The sequence below is a fragment of the Schistocerca nitens genome, chromosome 10 (genome assembly GCF_023898315.1).
Source record: "Schistocerca nitens isolate TAMUIC-IGC-003100 chromosome 10, iqSchNite1.1, whole genome shotgun sequence".
NCBI classification, from domain to species: Eukaryota; Metazoa; Arthropoda; class Insecta; order Orthoptera; family Acrididae; genus Schistocerca; species Schistocerca nitens.
The window spans coordinates 61029817-61051207 of NC_064623.1; the positions used below are offsets into that span (position 1 = coordinate 61029817).

Consider the following 21391-nt stretch of genomic DNA (forward strand, 5'->3'; position numbering starts at 1 on the left):
GTGAACCATTGCTATGAACGTCGGCTGTACAACTGGGGCGAGTGCTAGTAAGTCTCTCTAGACCTGCCGTGTGGTGGCGCTCGGTCTGCTATCACTGACAGTGGCGACACGCGGGTCCGGCGTATACTAATGGACCGCGGCCGATTTAAAGGCTACCACCTAGCAAGTGTGGTGTCTGGCGGTAACACCACAGTCTCAATATTATTACAAGTTAAAATTGGGCCATTCTTTTTGGGTCACCCTGTATTTTGCAGGACGTATATTTTGCAGGACGTAGACACATGGTGATTTATGGAGGTTTGGCTTGGTCCGAGAGGCGTGCTCGGATAGCCAAAGTACAAACTTCTATGAGCTGTAGAGGGGAGTGTGTACGTAATATGTTGAAGAGTAACCCACGTCCGGGAACTTACCGTTTACTTTCTACGACGATTTCAGTTAAGGTGTTCAGCTCATCCACTTGTGCATGAAGAATTGAGTTAGGCGCGAGGCAGTACAATTATTAGATAGCAATTCGAAAGGAGACATAACCAAACATCCATTTTGTGGTGTCATCGCCAGACACCACACTTGCTAGGTGGTAGAATTTAAATCGGCCACGGTCCGGTAGTATACGTGGGACCCGCGTGTCGCCACTGTCAGTAATTGCAGAGCGAGCGCCACCACACGGCAGGTCTAGAGAGACGTCCTGGCACTCGCCCCAGTTGTACAGCCGACTTTGCCTGAGATGGATTACTGACAAATACGCTCTCATTTGCCGAGACGATAGTTAGCATAGCCTTCAGCTACATTTGCTACGACCTAGCAAGGCGCCGTATTCAATTGATATTGAGATTCTATTAATGTATCATCAAGAGCGATGTTGTACAAATGTGGATTAATGTTAAGTATTCCAGAAGCTACGTACTTTTCTTTATAGCATTCATTACGTATCCTGTTTCAGACCTCACGCCAGCCTGCGTGAGTTTAAGCGCGTGCCTTTCGGCTTCCTCTCATTGTGTCTAGGCTGTCTTGTCTAGACACAACACATTTATCACATAGGCACATTTACTTGTATTAACACAAACATGACGTGTTTACTTTATGCCTGAACATAAAAGAAATCAGCATACTGTACGTACAGAACACTACTGCTGCACTGCAACAGCGGCTCGATGTGGCGACCGCCAATGTTCTTACAGACACTGTACCTACGAAGAGTTTTCTGGTTCACACTCTCCATCACACCTGGTGTCTCTTCAGTTTCTACTGCTGTCGCCATAACTCGTGCCAGTATGTTCGTACGTCTCTAGACGAGTCTCGTGAAGTAAACTTTGCATACGACACCACAAGAAGTAGTCAATAGCAGACGTAGACACGTTATCCTGTCTACCCCAATGCATACCAGGACAAGCAACTGTGACACTTTTCTCTTTCCCTCAGCAGACGTGGACCCCTTGTAAGGTGGCTATGATTTCGCACCTTACAAGCGCTCATCCACATACTTTGCCATGAACTACAACCACAGTTAGGTATCATTTATAGGTTGTACATCCAATATATGAGTATTTAAAGGAGACTGACATTGAAACTTCCTGGCAGATTAAAACTGTGTGCCGGACCGAGACTCGAACTCGGGACCTTTGCCTTTCGCGGGCAAGTGCTCTACCAACTGAGCTACCAAAGCACGACTCACGCCCCGTCCTCACAGCTGTACTTCCGCCAGTACCTCGCCTCCTACCATCCAATCTTTACAGAAGCTCTTCTGCGAACCTTACAGAACTAGCACCCCTGAAAGAAAGGATATTGCGGAGGCATGGCTTAGCCACAGCCTGGGGGATGTTTCCAGAATGAGATTTTCACTCTGCAGCGGAGTGTACGCTGATATGAAACTTCCTGGCAGATTAAAACTGTGTGCCGGACCGAGACTCGAACTCGGGACCTTTGCCTTTCGCGGGCAAGTGCTCTACCAACTGAGCTACCCAAGCACGACTCACGCCCCGTCCTCACAGCTGTACTTCCGCCAGTACCTCGCCTCCTACCTTCCAATCTTTACAGAAGCTCTTCTGCGAACCTTACAGAACTAGCACCCCTGAAAGAAAGGATATTGCGGAGGCATGGCTTAGCCACAGCCTGGGGGATGTTTCCAGAATGAGATTTTCACTCTGCAGCGGAGTGTACGCTGATATGAAACTTCCTGGCAGATTAAAACTGTGTGCCGGACCGAGACTCGAACTCGGGACCTTTGCCTTTCGCGGGCAAGTGCTCTACCAACTGAGCTACCCAAGCACGACTCACGCCCCGTCCTCACAGCTGTACTTCCGCCAGTACCTCGCCTCCTACCTTCCAATCTTTACAGAAGCTCTTCTGCGAACCTTACAGAACTAGCACCCCTGAAAGAAAGGATATTGCGGAGGCATGGCTTAGCCACAGCCTGGGGGATGTTTCCAGAATGAGATTTTCACTCTGCAGCGGAGTGTACGCTGATATGAAACTTCCCGGCAGATTAAAACTGTCTGCCGGACCGAGACTCGAACTCGGGACCTTTGCCTTTCGCGGGCAAGTGCTCTACCAACTGAGCTACCCAAGCACGACTCACGCCCCGTCCTCACAGCTGTACTTCCGCCAGTACCTCGCCTCCTACCTTCCAATCTTTACAGAAGCTCTTCTGCGAACCTTACAGAACTAGCACCCCTGAAAGAAAGGATATTGCGGAGGCATGGCTTAGCCACAGCCTGGGGGATGTTTCCAGAATGAGATTTTCACTCTGCAGCGGAGTGTACGCTGATATGAAACTTCCTGGCAGATTAAAACTGTGTGCCGGACCGAGACTCGAACTCGGGACCTTTGCCTTTCGCGGGCAAGTGCTCTACCAACTGAGCTACCCAAGCACGACTCACGCCCCGTCCTCACAGCTGTACTTCCGCCAGTACCTCGCCTCCTACCTTCCAATCTTTACAGAAGCTCTTCTGCGAACCTTACAGAACTAGCACCCCTGAAAGAAAGGATATTGCGGAGGCATGGCTTAGCCACAGCCTGGGGGATGTTTCCAGAATGAGATTTTCACTCTGCAGCGGAGTGTACGCTGATATGAAACTTCCTGGCAGATTAAAACTGTGTGCCGGACCGAGACTCGAACTCGGGACCTTTGCCTTTCGCGGGCAAGTGCTCTACCAACTGAGCTACCCAAGCACGACTCACGCCCCGTCCTCACAGCTGTACTTCCGCCAGTACCTCGCCTCCTACCTTCCAATCTTTACAGAAGCTCTTCTGCGAACCTTACAGAACTAGCACCCCTGAAAGAAAGGATATTGCGGAGGCATGGCTTAGCCACAGCCTGGGGGATGTTTCCAGAATGAGATTTTCACTCTGCAGCGGAGTGTACGCTGATATGAAACTTCCTGGCAGATTAAAACTGTGTGCCGGACCGAGACTCGAACTCGGGACCTTTGCCTTTCGCGGGCAAGTGCTCTACGCCTTGTAAATAATTGTTAACGCTTATTGCATGAAAGATGACAGAATGGCGTAATGAATAATTGCCTATACTAGTAGAGGTTGGAACGACAGTGGAGGCGAAGCGGCAGGCAGAACTCAAGCTCTGAGTGGAAGGCCCGCACAGGTGTTGGTCCTTCTTAAAAACAGGAAGTAGCTAGACGGACGTCGTGGCACCTGAGCTCTGGAGCACAATAGGGTGACGGCCGGCCGCTATTGTAGCAGGACAGGAGGGGTAACCGGGATCTCTGCAAATCTTGGACACAGGTGAGAGGAGCGAAGAAGCGGCACCTTGGAAACCACTCAGGCTGGGTTATTTCCAAGGTTTTTTACTCAGAAGCGTACCATTGTACGAGTATAGGTTTTCCTCGCAAACTTTCCGCGCTGGACGACAAAAGACTAAAATGTGGTTGGTCGGCGTTCGGAAGAATGAAACTTCCTGGCAGATTAAAACTGTGTGCCCGACCGAGACTCGAACTCGGGACCTTTGCCTTTCGCGGGCAAGTGCTCTACCAACTGAGCTACCGAAGCACGACTCACGCCCGGCCCTCACAGCTTTACTTCTGCCAGTATCTCGTCTCCTACCTTCCAAACTTTACAGAAGCTCTCCTGCGAACCTGCAGAACTAGCACTCCTGAAAGAAAGGATATAGCGGAGACATGGCTTAGCCACAGCCTGGGGGATGTTTCCAGAATGCAGAGTGAAAATCTCATTCTGGAAACATCCCCCAGGCTGTGGCTAAGCCATGTCTCCGCTATATCCTTTCTTTCAGGAGTGCTAGTTCTGCAGGTTCGCAGGAGAGCTTCTGTAAAGTTTGGAAGGTAGGAGACGAGATACTGGCAGAAGTAAAGCTGTGAGGGCCGGGCGTGAGTCGTGCTTCGGTAGCTCAGTTGGTAGAGCACTTGCCCGCGAAAGGCAAAGGTCCCGAGTTCGAGTCTCGGTCGGGCACACAGTTTTAATCTGCCAGGAAGTTTCATATCAGCGCACACTCCGCTGCAGAGTGAAAATCTCATTCTGGAAACGTTCGGAAGAATCTTTAGAGAGTGAGAATATTCCGTGGTTTCGGGAATATGATTCGTTTTCGGAATTACGAGGGTGGGGAGCCGAGCCTTGCTGGGAGGCCAGCGGTGGAGAGACGAGGTTTTCCGTTGTGAACGCCTGTGTGTGACGGTCGCTCGGTATCAGCTTTGTTGGTACGGACGGACTTGCTGTGTTTGCTCTCAGGAGAGTTTAGAGTTAGAACAGTTAGGCGCTGTACTGTTGCGAACCTATACAATTCTGGACTTCACCTCCAGGTTGGAAATCGTCATTGAGTAGGGAGCGTTCATTAACTGAGAGCACTTCTTCTGCCTGTACTTACGGTGAGGCGTTATCTGAACTCCGTCCTTGTGGCTGGGAGTTCGCGTTTCTCATCTGTAGAACACAGAGAGGAGAAGACAGTATTAGAGTTTATTAGTCAGGGGACGGCCGTCTACCGTCCTAGTGTCTGAAAGAGTTTATCTGTGCCTGGAGTTCTTTCACCGTCGCAGACGAGTACGAGAACCATCACTTCGACGCACCAGACGCAGTACGTAACGCAAATTGCTTCGGCTTATTAGGGTTATGAAGCTAAACAGCTGTGATCACGTTAATTTATTTCCACTGAGGTTTCACAGCACCGTAGATCAACTTGCAGCTAGGGTGTCTATTTAATTATCATTTCATTTCTAGCAGAGCTGCACGGTCATCGACGGTAACTGTTCTTTCGGGAACAGATACTACCGTCATATATAGTTAAAAATATGGGTTCCCGGCCTTTGACCTTCTTGTGCGAACGCACACGCTATGCCCGAACTCGTACGGGACTTGGTAGATTAATCTGCCACGAGTAATGAGTATGATGGGCAAACATCTATTAGGCGCACTACGAATGTAGTGTTGTGGACATGTTGGGAATGTGGATCTCACGGGGAGCGTGCAAGGGATAAGTCCCTGCAGACGCACTATCCTCTGTGCCCGCGGTGGCTCAGATGGATAGAGCGTCTGCCATGTAAGCAGGAGATCCCGGGTTCGAGTCCCGGTCGGGGCACACATTTTCAACATGTCCCCAATGAAGTGTATCAACGCCTGCTTGCAGCTAGGGTGTCTATTTAATTATCATTTCAACTTTGAAAGTAGTGTCTTCTAATGTTTGATACGTAGATAAAGTTAGTGATTTCGCGTTTTTTATGTTAGATCGCGTGGCCATAAAAGGGGGCAGAGTTGGGCAATTAAGTAATAATTTTAGTTACGAAATATAGACAATCGTACTGAAAGGGTTGATTTTAATGTATAATAAACATTTATTGAACAACAACGTTTATCGTTCTGTAGTGTTAGTTGCCTTCATCATTCATTTATGTTTAGATTGTAATTTATATGTAAAAAAGAGCATTAAGAGATCCTAAGATCTGCTTCAGGGAGTAGTCAGACTGGCCCAAATCTTCATTTGAGCGTTTATTATTTTCCGTTGCGCACTGTCATTTTTACACCCGCCTGGAGAAGCATCTTGGACCGTTACACATCTGAATTGAAACCGTCGTAGAACGGAAACGGTACGCATTCGGAACATCAGTTCATATACAAAATATTATGTACTCACTACTCTCTAAAAGTGCTAGAAGATTGCAATGGGAATTTCCGAACACCATTGACACTATTAAAATAGTATGTCCAGTTATATAATAAAATGGAACACCTAAGCCGTCCTTACGATGTTATTTATTATATGCTACCAGTGTCGGTGCTTCATTGCCCTATCTTCAGGCCCTAACTGACGCTCAGAGGGGTAACGCCAATCGTATACACGATTCATCAGTAGCCAACATCTATGAATTGGTTTCCGCAGACTGCCTGTAACAACGATATTGGGTCTCCAACCATCAAGTACCAACTCAGTAGTAAATAACATCATAATGCCGGCTGTATGTAATCCATTATATTCCAAGATGCTATTCCAGGTGGGTGTAAAATGAATGTGCGCAACGAAAATACGTAAAGCGAAAATGAAGATTTGGACCTGTCTCACTAATCCCTGAAGCAGATCTTAGGACCTCTTAGTGGTGATATTATTTCCTCCTTCTTGCTCTTTAACATATAAATTACAACATAAACATAAATGAATAATTAAGGGAACTAGTAAGTACAAACGATAAATGCTGTTTCTGCTTATATATAATGCGTTCTGTTGCCTAAGATGCCCTCAAGCTACTCACGTACCTGTGAACTTATTCCATATGCCCATACCTTCGTTAACCCCCTGCACTAGCGCACGGTGTCGCCTTCCGAAAATCTAGAAATACGGCCTGTTGCCCTTCATCCATAGTTCACAGTATATCATGTGAGAAATCGGCAATCTGGCTTTCGCACGAGCGATGCTTGCTAAAATCACGCTGATTCGTGCACATAAGCTTCTCTCTAAGACGTATCCTGTAAAATAATGTTCCTCGAGTAACACATCGTCCGGTCCCCAGCACGAGTCCGCCCAGCGGACTTGTGTCGAGGTCCGGTGAGCCGGCCAGTCTGTGGATGGATTTTAGGCGGTTTTCCGTCTGCCCCAACGAATGCGGGCTGGTTTCCCTTCTTCCACCTCAGCTACACGATGTCGGCGATTGCTGTGCAAACAAGTTTTCCACGTACGCGTACACCTCTATTACTCCACCACGCAAACATAGGGGTTACACTCGTCTGGTGTGAGACGTTCCCTGGGGGCTCCACCGGGGGCCGGACCGCACAGTAGCCCTGACAGAGTGGTTCAGTGTGAGGCGGCGGAGGAGTGAAGTGGACTGCGGTACTCGTAGTGGGGTTGTGGACCACTGCGGCTGCGGCGGGGACGGAGCCTCTCCGTCGTTTCTAGGCCCCGGTTAACATTCACTACCGGCCATTAGAATTGCTACACCACGAAGATGACGTGCTACAGACGCGAAATTTAACCTACAGAAAGAAGATGCTGTGATATGCTAATGATTAGCTTTTCAGAGCATTCACGCAAGGTTGGCGCCGGTGGCGACACCTACAACGTGCTGACATGAGGAAAGTTTCCACCCGATTTCTCATAAACAAACAGCAGTTGACCGGCGTTGCCTGGTGAAACGTTGTTGTGATGCCTGGTGTGTGGAGGAGAAATGCGTATCATCACGTTTCCGACTTTGATAAAGGTCGGATTGTAGCCTATCGCGATTTCGGTTTATCGTATCGCGACATTGCTACTCGCGTTGGTCGAGATCCAATGACTGTTAGCAGAATATGGTGGGATCAGGAGGGTAATACGGAACGCCGTGCTGTATCCCGACGGCCTCGTATCACTAGCAGTCGAGATGAAAGGCATCCGCATGGCTGTAACGGATCGTGCAGCCACGTCTCGATCCCTGAGTCAACAGATGGGGACGTTTGCAAGACAGTAACCATCTGCACTAACAGTTCGACGACGTTTGCAGCAGCATGGACTATCAGCTCGCAGACCGTGGCTGAGGTTACCGTTGCATCACAGACCGGAGCGCCTGCGATTGTGTACTCAACGACGAACCTGGGTGCACAAATGGCAAAGCGTCATTTTTTCGGATGAATCCAGGTTCTGTTTACAGCATCATGATGGTCGCATCCGTGTTTGGCGACATCGCGGTGAACGCACATTGGAAGCGTGCATTCGTCATCGCCATACTGGCGTATCACCCGGCATGATGGTATGGGGTACGATTGGTTACACGTCTCGGTCACCTCTTGTTCGCATTGACGGCACTTTCAACAGTGGACGTTACATTTCAGATGTGTTACGACTCGCGGTTCTACCCTTCATTGGATCCCTGCGAAACCCTACATTTCAGCAGGATAATGCACGACCGCATGTTGCAGGTCCTGTACGGGCCTTTCTGGATACAGAAAATGTTCGACTGCTGCCCTGGCCAGCACATTCTCCAGATCTCTCACCAACTGAAATCGTCTGGTCAATGGCGGCCGAGCAACTGGCTCGTCACAATACGCCAGTCACTGCTGTTGATGAAGTGTGGTATCGTGTTGAAGCTGCATGGGCAGATGTACCTGTACACGACATCCAAGCTCTGTTTGACTCAGTGCCCAGGCGTATCAAGGCCGTTATTACGGTTAGAGATGTTTGTTCTGGGTACTGCTCTCTCAGGATTTATGCACCCAAATTGCGTGAAAATGTAATCACATGTCAGTTCTAGTATAATATATTTGTCCAATGAATACCCGTTTATCATCTGCATTTCTTCTTGGTGTAGCAATTTTAATGGCGAGTAGTGTAGAATACAATACAATACAATACATAGTCTGACTGTGCCTTTGGCAGCATGAAACACACCTCTTATTGGTGGCAGTGCACAACTGGCCGCGTGCATCTGGTAAGCCTTCAGCAGTCGCCGGGTGTGGGCATTGTTCCGCGAGCGCGAATGCCAAGGTTGCGGCCTCTTGGCTACGGACGGCAGGACAACAGAGGCTGGCGTCGGCCGACTTTCTCACGTCGCAATGTTCCACCTGCGGCGCCATGCTCAGGCGGTCCGTAACGCGGACCAGGAATCCGGGACGGTGATGTACGTCGCTCGCACGAGAATCAATCACTGGACCAGGACGTGAAAGCGGATACCTGTAATTACACCCGGCAAAGGTCAGCAGTCGGCATACTAATCGAACGCCGAGCTGTGAACAGAGGCTACTGAGTGGCTTGACTGGATAGCTGCGTTCTGAACCCGTGTGAATTAATCACTTCCATTATAATTATCCGAGCTGTCATGCCGTGGTCGGTTGATGAATTCTGTGTCAATTCCCAACGTTTCGTCTCCGACTGCGGGAGGCATCTTCAAGGGGATCCGTCGCTCGATTGAAGGTCCAACACACCCACTGGCTCGCTACTGACTGTCAGTAGCGAGCCAGTGGGTGTGTTGGACCTTCAATCGAGCGACGGATCCCCTTGAAGATGCCTCCCGCAGTCGGAGACGAAACGTTGGGAATTGACACAGAATTCACCAACCGAACACGGCATAACAGCCCGGATAATTATATTGGACATGATATTTCCGGCCGTGAAAGTCTACATTTTAGAATTAATCACTTTCCTACGCATCTTTCCTCTATCCTCGTGGGTGTTACGAACTAAGAATGGCGGTTATCGCTGAAACAAGCGGTTTTCGGTTATATCTTTTTTTTTTTTCAACGACAGCTTGACCTGAACTGTAAATAACCCGTTTCTGAAATAATCGATTTTTCGTTTTTTTATTCCTTTCATTTCCTATAATAAACATAGAAATCGAAAGAGCTGGAAAAGTTTTGACTCCTTCAGTTTTGAGACACACAGCAACGAAATATTAAGTCAAACAGGCAAATAAAGGAAAGCTTAGTCAGCCCACAGTTCAGATTGTTCAAATGGCTGTGAGCACTATGGGACTTAACATCTGAGGTCATCAGTCCGCTAGCACTTAGAACTACTGAAACCTAACTACCCTAAGGACATCACACACATCCATTCCCGAGGCAGGATTCGAACCTGCGACCGTAGCGGTCGCGCGGTTCCAGACTGAAGCGCCTAGAACCGCTCGGCGACACCGGCCGGCGCCCACAGTTCGCTGCTTTTTTCGATAAATAAAGTAGAATTCGAATCGAGAACAGCTGCCAACATGAGTTACGTAGAAGTAAATATCCTCGGAGTAGTGAAACAACTTAAATCATTTAATAAAAGCAAGTTTCTGGTAAAGACTGTTCACCAATTAGGTTGGTTTCGGAGTATGCTGATGCATTAGCACCATACTTAACAATCATATACAACCGTTCACTCGACGAAAGATCCGTACCCAAAGACTGGAAAGTTGCACAGGTCACACCAATATTCAAGAAAGGTAGTGGAAGTAATCCACTAAATTACAGGGCCATATCGTTAACGTCGATATGCAGCAGCACGTTGGAGTGGCCGAGCGGTTCTAGGCGCTACAGTCTGGAGCCGCGCGACCGCTACGGTAGCAGGTTCGAATCCTGCCTCGGGCATGGATGTGCGTGATGTCCTTAGGTTAGTTAGGTTTAAGTAGTTCAAAGTTCTAGGGGACTGATGACCTCAGTAGTTAAGTCCCATAGTGCTCAGAGCCATTTGAACCATTTGATATGCAGCAGGATTCTGGAACATATATTGTGTTCTAACATTATGAATTATCTCGAAGAAAACGTTCTATTGACACACAGTCAACATGGGTTTAGAAAACATCGTTCTTGTCAAACACAACTAGCTCTTTATTCGCATAAAGTGCTGAGTGCTACTGACAAGGGATTTCAGATCGATTCCGTATTTCTGGATTTGCGAAAGGCCTTCGATACTGTACCACACAAGTGGCTTGTAGTGAAATTGCGTGCTTATGGAATATCGTCTCAGTTATGTGACTGGATTTGTGACTTCCTGTCAGAGAGGTCACAATTCGTAATAATTGACGGAAAGTCATCGAGAAAGCAGAAGTGATTTCTGGCGTTCCCCAAGGTAGTGTTACAGGCCCTTTGCTGTTCCTTATCTATATAAACGATTTGGGAGACAATCCGAGCAGCCGTCTTAGGTTGTTTGCAGATGACGCTGCCGTTTATCGACTAATAAAGTCATCCGAAGATCAAAACAAATTGCAAAACGATTTAGAAATTCTAATGTGCTGGTGTTAATGACTCGACGTAAGATTTCGAATGTATGGCATGGAATCGAGACGTCATTCGTGAGGCCATGGGGAGTTATCTACAAACCCTATAAAGTTTTTAAAAAATTGAACATTTTTATATTTTGTGTACTGCCAATCGACGATTAAGTATACATTAAATAGTTATACCACGTTGCCTTATCTAAATGGTATATTCAATCCTAATTGACCTGTGCCTTTAACATGAATCTGTCTTAGTTTTAATTTTTGTTACTGTGTAACAGATAGTAGTGTTAAGATGCAGATACAAAACCTCCATTACTTCGTAGTACAGTTGGAGGTATGGAGGCATTTTTTTTTTTTTATCCACTTGCTGCTGATGCAAGCGGGTCAATGTTTTGGTTTCCACATCTTCGAGTTCTACACTCGCGGTTTGTGGTTTCATAGGTTGCGTGGTTATTTCTGGAATCAACGACACGTGCACCGGCTAAACGGTCCGGAAACCACACTGCGGCTACACTTCCGTCGTTTTCCAATTTGCAGCCGCGCAACATATTATCTGTAACCTGATTCGCTTCCTGTCGGCTGTAATTCGCAATGTAGTGTTTTCATTCCGGCGAAAAATACTCCCCGCTAGCTATCGCTCAGACGCTAATTGTGGTGTCACTGCTAGACACCACACTTGCTAGGTGGTAACTTAAATCGGCCGCGGTCCTGTAGTACATGTCGGACCCGCGTGTCGCCACTGTGTAATCGCAATCCTAGCGCCACCACATGGCAGGTCACAAGACACGGACTTGACCTCGCCCAGTTGTACGGACGACATAGCTTGCGACAAGACGTATCACGTCTTCCTCTCATTTGCCGAGAGACAGATTAAATAGCCTTCAGCTAGTCCATCGCTACTACCTAGCAAGGCGCCATGTGTATCATTGCTAATTGCTTACTACTATGCAAGAGATGTATTTCAACAAGAACAAGACTACATTAAAGTTAAGTATATTAAAATCTCTCTTCTTTTCTTTATAGTTTTCATCCAGTCGCCTGTTTCAGAATTTACGCCCGTCTGCGTTAGTTTCGCGTGCACCTAGCCACTCATTGTGTCGAGACCTTAGGGAATCGACACAACACTAATGATTGTGATGTAGATGGGAAATTAGATTTGAACCTTCCGTCCTTCCTACACGTAACTGACTGGATGTTAAAGGTACTTTGACCTCTTAATGCCTTCTGTCGTTGTCTTAAGACAGGTTTGAACCAGCTCTGGACGCTAGTCACAAGAAACACACTAATCATTGGCCTGATGTTTACGCCGCTACAGTTCGTTCTCTCGCCCTAGACGTGGGCGATCATTTAACACCGATAAGCCAAGACATTATACTCGCAACCCCAATCTGAACGCTCCGTTGATCGCTCGGACACTCGTGAGCCACGTCATTTTACCGCTCTATTTTCTCTGACTGGGTTAGTCTGAGATCGGGCAATTTTCGGTGTCTTTCCGTTAACTCTCCAGCCATTCGTTCAGCCATTCAGTTACGCATAGTTGCACCGTTTATGAAATATTATTATAGCTTGGAGGACACTGGTCATGTGCGTGAGAACTTCTGTTACAATCTGAAACAAACTAAGTGTATGTTACTTCACTGCTTTCCTAAGTTCAATCTAAATTTCATCTGCGTAATTTTTTTAAATAAAGACAACAATATGGGAATTGTGGGTCCGTCTTGATGCAAAACCTTTTTGTTATTTATGTATTTATTCCGCAGACTAGTTTCAGCGACAAATATCGCCATCATGAGTGAGTTCCTTAATTGTTATTTACAATACGTCACAGCATGGTTTAAGATTGTTGTCGTTGTTTGCGGCATTTTTTTCTGTGCTTTTCTGTTGCCGTTTTTCTCGGCATACATCATGTCATTTGCGAGTTCGTTGGACGCCTTGCAGCTTCTTTTATACACAGAAATACATAACTTTCGCACTTCGTTTGGATTTTGAATTCTCAATGCGTTTAGTTTGTGGAAGAAATGTCAAAGGCAAAAGAAAAGAACCTAGGACAGAGTTTAGCAGAGCTTCCGGCGTATAGCTAGATTGGTACCATGAGCTGAGTGATGTAGATCCTGACAGTGATATTGCTGACTCACAGAACCAGGGTAATGTACGGTACATGAAAACTGTGAGGATACGCGAACTGACCAAGACGTGTTAGAAAATTCTGAATACCAATCACAGGAAGAAGTAGTTCAAAAGGGCGTATTTCTCTTATGAAAAGACGGAATAGCTAAATGGAGGAAAAGTAAATATCCTACTAATGCTAGAACAAGGATCTCGTGATGTTATTACGGATTTACCTGGACACAAAAATGGAGCTCGTATAACAAAGACAGAAATTGATATTGCGAATTTATTTGTGGACGAAAATACACTACTGGCAATTGAAATTGCTACACCAACAAGAAATGCAGATGATAAACTGGTATTCATTGAGCAAATATATTATACTAGAACTGACATGTGATTACATTTTCACGCAATTTGGCTGCATAGATCCTGAGAAATCAGTACCCAGAACAACCACCTCTGGCCGTAATAACGGCCTGGATACGCCTGGGCATTGAGTCAAACAGAGCTTGGATGGCCTGTACAGGTACAGCTGCCCATACAGCTTCAACACGATACCACAGTTCATCAACAATGGTGTCTGGCGTATTGTGACGAGCCAGTTGTTCGGCCACCATTGAGCAGACGTTTTCAATTACGGAGAGATCTGGAGAATGTGCTGGCCAGGGCAGCAGTCGAACATTTTCTGTATCCAGAAAGGCCCGTACAGGACCTGCAACACGCGGTCGTGCATTATCCTGCTGAAATGTAGGGTTCCGCCGGGATAGAATGCAGGGTAGAGCCACGGGTCGTAACATATCTGAAATGTAACGTCCACTGTTCAAAGTGCCGTCAGTGCGAACAAGAGGTGACCGAGACGTGTAACCAATGACACCCCCCCCCCTCCCCCACACATACCATCACCCCGGGTGAGATGCTGTAAACAGAACATGGATTCATCCGAAAAAATGACGTTTTGCCATTAGTGCACCCAGGTTCGTCGTTGAGTACACCATCGCAGGCGCTCCTGTCTGTGATGCAGCGTCAAGGGTAGCCGCAGCCGTGGTCTCCGAGCTCATAGTCGACGCTGCTGCAAACGTCGTCGAACTGTTCGTGCAGATGGTTGTCGTAATGGAAACGTCCCCATCTGTTGACTCAGGGGTCGAGACGTGGCTGCACGATCCGTTACAGCCATGCGGATAAGATGCCTGTTATCTGGACTGCTAGTGATACGAGGCCGTTGGGATCCAGCACGGCGTTCCGCATTACCCTCCTGAACCCACCGATACCATATTCTGCTAACAGTCATTGGATCTCGACCAACGCCAGCAGCAATGTCCCGATACGATAAACCGCTATCGCGACAGGCTACAATCCAACCTTTATCAAAGTCGGAAACGTGATGTACGCATTTCTCCTCCTTACACGAGGCATCACAACAACGTTTCACCAGGCAACGCCGGTCAACTGCCGTTTATGTATGAGAAATCGGTTGAAAACTTTCCTCATGTCAGCACGTTGTAGGTGTCGCCACCGGCGCCAACCTTGTGTGAATGCTCTGAAAAGCTAATCATTTGCATATCACAGCATCTTCTTCCTGTCGGTTAAATTTCGCGTCTGTAGCACGTCATCTTCGCGGTGTAGCAATTTTAATGGTCAGTAGTGTATAATACCCATTATTGCAACGTCTACTAATATTTACATCAATGAACTTCGTGGTAACTTTTCTATGGAAAGTAATGCTAAAGAAACAGTTGTTATAGAATCAGAGATTTCATTGGTTTGTAATATATGCGTGGATCTCTGAGTCATTCTGAAAAGATTTTGTCTGAGTTGTGGGATAACTCATTGGACAACGGACTTGGGTCATGCTGTTTATGCATGACTGGAAGTAGCTTCAGTTTGTGGTTGAGATAACTGAGGTTTGATAGTATCCTTGAGAGACGTGTTCGCAGAGAGAATGACAAGTTGACTGCTATTTACAAACAACTGTCAAGAGTGTCCCAGGTGTGCTCCATATAGGGATGGGAAAAAAACGACCAGTTAAAACCGATACCGGTATTTTAGTTCTGAATAACCGGTATTTTTCGTTGTTTGTTTGGTGTCGGTTATAACAGGTGGTTTTAGTTTTTACTGATAACTGGGTAAAAAAACGACATTAGCCGTTACAGCAGCGCAAAAATTTTTCGTTTTCAAATAGACGCTTTTAAAAACGAGTAATTTCTATTCGTCAAGTTTACGTTGATTTGAAGTATTGCGTCATAATAGAAAATGAGAAAATCAATAACTTTATCTTGGAACTCTTCCATTTCGTCCGTGTTTGCATAGAAAAACTGAGTCCGCCTTGATGCAAAACACCTTGTTGTTTGTTTACTTGTTTATTTTTCCAAACTAGTTTCGTCGACAAATATCATCATCATCAGTGGGTTTTTTAAAATCTAAAAATTGCAGAAAATAGCATACTTATACAAACACAACTAGTTTGAGAAAATAAACAAGTAAACAAACAACAAGGTGTTTTGCATCAAGATGGACTCAATTTCTGATATTGGTGTTTTTAAGGAGCAAAGCGATCAGTAGTATTTTAATAACAGTGCCGAATGAAACTGGGAACAGAACCTTGGCAAAAGAATTGGTACAGTACTAGTGAGACAATGATTCCCATGTTGCCGTGTGTCATGGCTTAAAGTACGCGTGTATGTGCAGTGTGCGAGTTTTACCCCCACCTGGTCTATACGCCAGAGTTTCGCTGTCGTCCCTGGACATCCATAGTGTTGCAAAATGGCACCAAGGCTAGTCTGGCAATATTTTTACGAATTGATGTAGCAATGAAGTACGATGCTTCATTTGCTTTAGAGAATAAAGATTTGTCTGCCATTTCTATGAAGCAATAAAAAAACTTAACAATTCATTCATAGTATATAATAAAAACAGGTAGTAGCTTATCTGCCAGCCGGAGTGGCCGAGCGGTTCTAGGCGCTACAGTCTGGAACCGCGCGACCGCTACGGTCGCAGGTTCGAATCCTCCCTCGGGCATGGATGTGTGTGATGTCCTTAGGTTAGTTAGGTTTAAGTAGTTCTAAGTTCTAGGGGACTGATGACCTCAGAAGTTATGTCCCATAGTGCTGAGAGCCATTTTAACCCATTTGAGTAGCTGATCTGCTGCCCGTTTCTACAGAACATGCTTTTCTCTGCTTCTAGCCCTTGAAAACAGACAAGTTAACACGAAAAACAGAGTTCTTCTACTTCAGTTTACTCCCTTTAGCGCTCACTATCCGTAAGGCTGATCTTATCGGACGATAACATGGGAAAAAATTAAATTTTTCGTTACCACACAGTCCTGTCTAAATCGAATGAGAAAGAGTGCACACTGTAGAACACGAGAGAATCCCAAAACAGTGGGCTTTCATTTTTTACACGGTAAGTCAAAGGCTTACTGAATAACTAACTACAGAGACAATGCAGCTTTGCTTCAAATGCACAAAACAGTTTTCTTTAGGCACACCAGATGATATGTAATTTTCCTCCCCGTGTATCGTATAACACTCATGCTCATAAACTAAAGATAATTGCAGAATGTGGTGCCACACAACGTGGCACTACACAAAACTGGTAGCAATAGCATAGGCACATAGGTAAAACAAACGACACAGATCTTTAAGTCCACGGTATTTGTGATAAATTGAGAAAACCGTCCCGAAACACATGTGCTACAAAACGCCACTGTTTCCTGCGCATGTACCCTGACATCAGTGTGGGATATGATCACCATGTACACGTACACAGGCCGCACAACGGGTTGGCATACTCTGGATCAGGTGGTGGAGCAGCTGCTGGGGTACGGCCTTCCATTCTTGCACCAGAGCCTGTCGGAGCTCCAGAAGTGTCCTAGGGGTGTGAAGACGTGCAGCGATACGTCGACCGAGAGCATCCCAGGCATGCTCGATGGGGTTTAGGTCTGGAGAACAGGCAGGCCACTCGATTCGCCTGATATCTTCTGTTTCAAGGTATTCCTCCACGATGGCAGCTCGGTGGGGCCGTGTGTTATCATCCATCAGGAGGAAGGTGGGACACACTGCACCACTGAAAAGGCAGACACACTGGTGCAAAATGACGTCCCGATACACCTGATCTGTTACAGGGGTGTTCGTGCGCCAATCATAATCCCACCCCACACCATCAAACCACGACCACCATACAGGTCCCTTTCAAGAACATTAAGGGGTTGGTATCCGGTCCCTGGTTCACGCCAGATGAAAACCTGCCGAGAATAACTGTTCAGACTGTATCTGGACTCGCCCGTGAACATAGCCTGGGACCACTGCCCCAATGACCATGTACCGTGTTCTTGACTCCAGCCTTTACGGGGGTCAGTGGAATGCACCTTGCAGGTCTCCGGGCGAATAAACCATGACTGTTCAGTCGTCTGTAGACGGTGTGTCTGGAGACAACTGTTCCAGTGGCTGCGGTAAGGTCCCGAGCAAGGCTACCTCCAGTACTCCGTGGCCGTCTGTTGGCACTGATGGTGAGATATCGGTCTTCTTGTGGTGTTTTACACTGTGGACGTCCCGTACTGTAGCGCCTGGACACGTTTCCTTTCTGCTGGAATAGTTGCATAATCTTGAAATCACACTTTGTGGCACACGGAGGGCCTGTGCTACGACCTTCTCTGTTTGACCAGCCTCCAGTCGCCCTAGTATTCTACCTCTCTTAACGTCATGTGTTCTTTGAGCCATTTTCAACACACAGTCACCATTAGCACGTCTGAAAACGTCTGCACCCTTACTCGCTGCACCGTACTCTGACATGCACCAACACACGTCTGCATTTGTGGACTCCTGTCAACACCACCGTGCGACGATCGCATGTCAGATGCACCGCATGGTCATACCCCGAGCTGATTTAAACCCAAACCGCCCAGCAGAGCGTTGTTTCACCATGTATCAGCATTATCCTTAATTTATGAGCATGACTGTAGTTGCATCGGAAACTGGCACCCTGCATTGCACCGGGCGATACGACGGAGAATTCTGTCAGTGTAGTTTCGCTGTCATTCCACAGTGATCCAGACAACTCGCTTCAACTAAGTTTCTTTGTGCTGTACCGAAACAGCATGCTTCTACGTCGTATCACTAGCAGCATTGAATATCGTATCGCCCCACTGACAACCACGACTTAAGGAAAGCTTTTTCATGCAGATGCTAGAGTTCTGGTGCTTTTCCTCCTCAAAAATGAAATTATCGGTGTGTTGCCACAGTTTTTACCAAAGAAAAATCACCAACAGACATTATTTTATTTTGACGATCAGATTCGGCATCTCATTAACGCAATCTTCAGGCCCCTATGAACTTCATGTATAGACAATCATGATACATCGATGCCTGCATAACTGGTGCCATCAATATCTGTATTTGTTGTGCGGTGTGTACTTCGAAGGCTCGACAGCAAATACAAGTCTTCGAAATACACACTCGGCAAAAAATTCATGGAATCTAGATATGGATGGCACCAGTTATGCACGAATCGATGTGTCTGTTTGTCTATACATAGAGTGCATAGGAGCCTGGAGATGACATTAAAGAGATGCCGAAACTAGTCGTCTAAGTAAAACAACTTCTGTAAACTTCCGGCTGTTCGGCGATTTTTCTTTGGTAAGGCCGCCGCCCCGTATCCACGACGGGTCAACAGAAATTGTCCTGACAGTTGTCGGAAAGGCCAGATGAACGTGCGAGCGAGAGAGTGTGTTAGCTACACCTTAGCAGTGAACACCTGAACTTGCATCTCGCAACTGCCTCCAATGTAAACTTTTAGTTTCCATGCGTAACTTAAAATCTAGCCCAAGTTTCTTTCTTCAGTAATGTAGAAGATTTACTATTGACATATCGGATGAAGCTTTTAAAAACACCCTTATCTAGCTTATTTCCCCCAAACAAACCTTTGCCTAATGTTGCGATAGCTGAATACACCCCAAGTACATAAGTACTAGCCATCAGTATGACAATAGCAGATTTGAACATATCCAAACATTTATTCAGTGGATAATCTTAGTCGAAACAAGGCCCCGATAGTAGACAACATTCCGTTAGAACTACTGACAGCCTTGGGAGAGCCAGTCCTGACAAAACTCTACCATCTGGTGAGCAAAATGTATGAGACAGGCGAAATACCTTCAGACTTCAAGAAGAATATAATAATTCCAATCCCAAAGGAAGCAGGTGTTGACAGATGTTATTCAATCTGTATATTCAGCAAGCAATGAAGGAAACAAAAGAAAAATTCGGAGCAGGAATTAAAATCCATGGAGAAGAAATGAAAGCTTTGATGTTCGCCGATGACATTGTAATTCTGTCAGAGACAGCAAAGGACTTGGAAGAGCAGTTGAAGGGAGTGGACAGTATCTTGAAAGAAGGATATCAACAAAAGCAAAACGAGGAGAAAGGAATGTAGTCGAATTAAGTCGGGTGATGCTGAGGGATTTAGATTAGGAAATGAGACACTTACAGTAGTAAAGGAGTTTTGCTATTTGGGGAGCAAAATAACTGACGATGGTCGAAGTAGAGAGGATATAAAATGTAGACTGCCAATAGTAAGGAAAGCGTTTCTGAAGAAGAGAAATTTGTTAACATCGAGTATAGATTTAAGTGTCAGGAAGTCGTTTCTGAAAGTGTTTGTATGGAGTGTAGCCATGTATGGAAGTGAAACATGGACGATAAATAGTTTGGACGAGAAGAGAGTAGACGCTTTCGAAATGTGGTGCTACAGAAGAATGCTGAAGATTAGATGGGTGGATCACATAACTAATGAGGAGGTATTGAATAGAATTGGGGAGAAGAGTTTGTGGCACAACTTGACAAGAAGAAGGGACCAGTTGGTAGGACATGTTCTGAGGCATCAAGGGATCATAAATTTAGCATTGGAGGGCAGCGTGGAGGGTAAAAATCGTAGAGGGAGACCAAGAGATGAATACACTAAGCAGATTCAGAAGGATGTAGGCTGCAGTACGTACTGGGAGATGAAGAAGCTTGCACACGATAGAGTAGCATGGAGAGCTGCATCAACCCAGTCTCGGGACTGAAGACCACAACAACAACAACAACAACTAGTGCTCTTTTATTTTTTGTTGATGCTGTTTTGCTCTTCAGTCCGAAGACTGATCTGTTGCAGCTCTCCATGCTACTCTATCCTGTGGAAGCGTCGTCTCCGCATAGCTACAGTGACAGCGTGTATTTGAGCCGATCTTAATGTATTCTCCCTCTACAATTTCTACTCTCTATCCCCCTACCCCCCCCCCCCCCCACATACACACACGAACCCACACACATACGCGAAGCTGCCGATTCGTCAACATATCACCTCTTTACGTCCGGTTGTGTCGTAAATTTCTTTTCTTCCGAAATCGATGCAGTGCTTCCTATGCAGAACTATCCATCTAACCTTCCACATTCTTATAAAGTGTTCATTCTCTCCGTCTGAACTGCCTGCCACTCACAGTTCACTTTCGACCAATTCTGCAGTAAAATTAACTTCAGAAAACACTTCCTAACATTTTCATGTTCGGTGCTATCAAATTACTCTTTTCCAGAAGTGCCTTTCGTGTTACTGATAATCTGCATTTTATATTCTCTCTACTTCTCCGTCGTCAGTTATTTTGCTGGCGAAATGCCGAAACACAACTGACACCTACTTCCTTCTATGTCTCATTTGCTAATCTAATTTCCTCGGTATCCATTGATTTATTTCGACCGTGTTTCCGTTAACATTGTTTTAATTTAGTTGGTGTTCATCTTCAAGACTCTATCCGTTCCGTTCAGCTGGTCTTTCACGTTTTTTGCCGTCCTTGATAGAATTACACTAACACTGTCAAACCACTAAGTTTCGTTTGTTTCTTTTTTTTTAATTTTAATTCCATTTTCAAATTTCTCCGTGATTTCGTTTACTCCTTGTTGAATGTAAAGATGGAATAACGTCTGGGAAATATTTATGGCTTCCCTTTCGTGCCCCGCAACTCTTGTAACTGTCGTCTGATTTCTGTCATGCTGTATCTAACCTTTCGATCCCTCTATTTTATCGCAGCAGTCTTCAAAGTTTCAAAGAGTGTATTCCTCTCAATTTTGTCAAAATCTTTCTGTAAATCGGGTAATGCTACAGACGTAACATTATCTTTCTTCGACCTATCTTGTAAGACAGGT

At 46.0% G+C, this 21391-nt stretch overlaps 1 protein-coding gene and 2 non-coding genes across 3 annotated transcripts in view; 2 read left to right on the forward strand and 1 right to left on the reverse strand.

Moving 5' to 3' along the window:
* The window catches only part of LOC126209865 (serine/arginine repetitive matrix protein 1-like), a 159973-nt gene that overhangs the window by 88351 nt on the left and 50231 nt on the right, over nucleotides 1-21391 (forward strand). The window lies entirely within an intron of this gene.
* On the reverse strand, nucleotides 2493-2567 carry Trnas-cga (transfer RNA serine (anticodon CGA)). Its single transcript has one exon. It is a non-coding gene; the product is annotated as a tRNA-Ser (tRNA).
* On the forward strand, nucleotides 5462-5536 carry Trnat-ugu (transfer RNA threonine (anticodon UGU)). Its single transcript has one exon. It is a non-coding gene; the product is annotated as a tRNA-Thr (tRNA).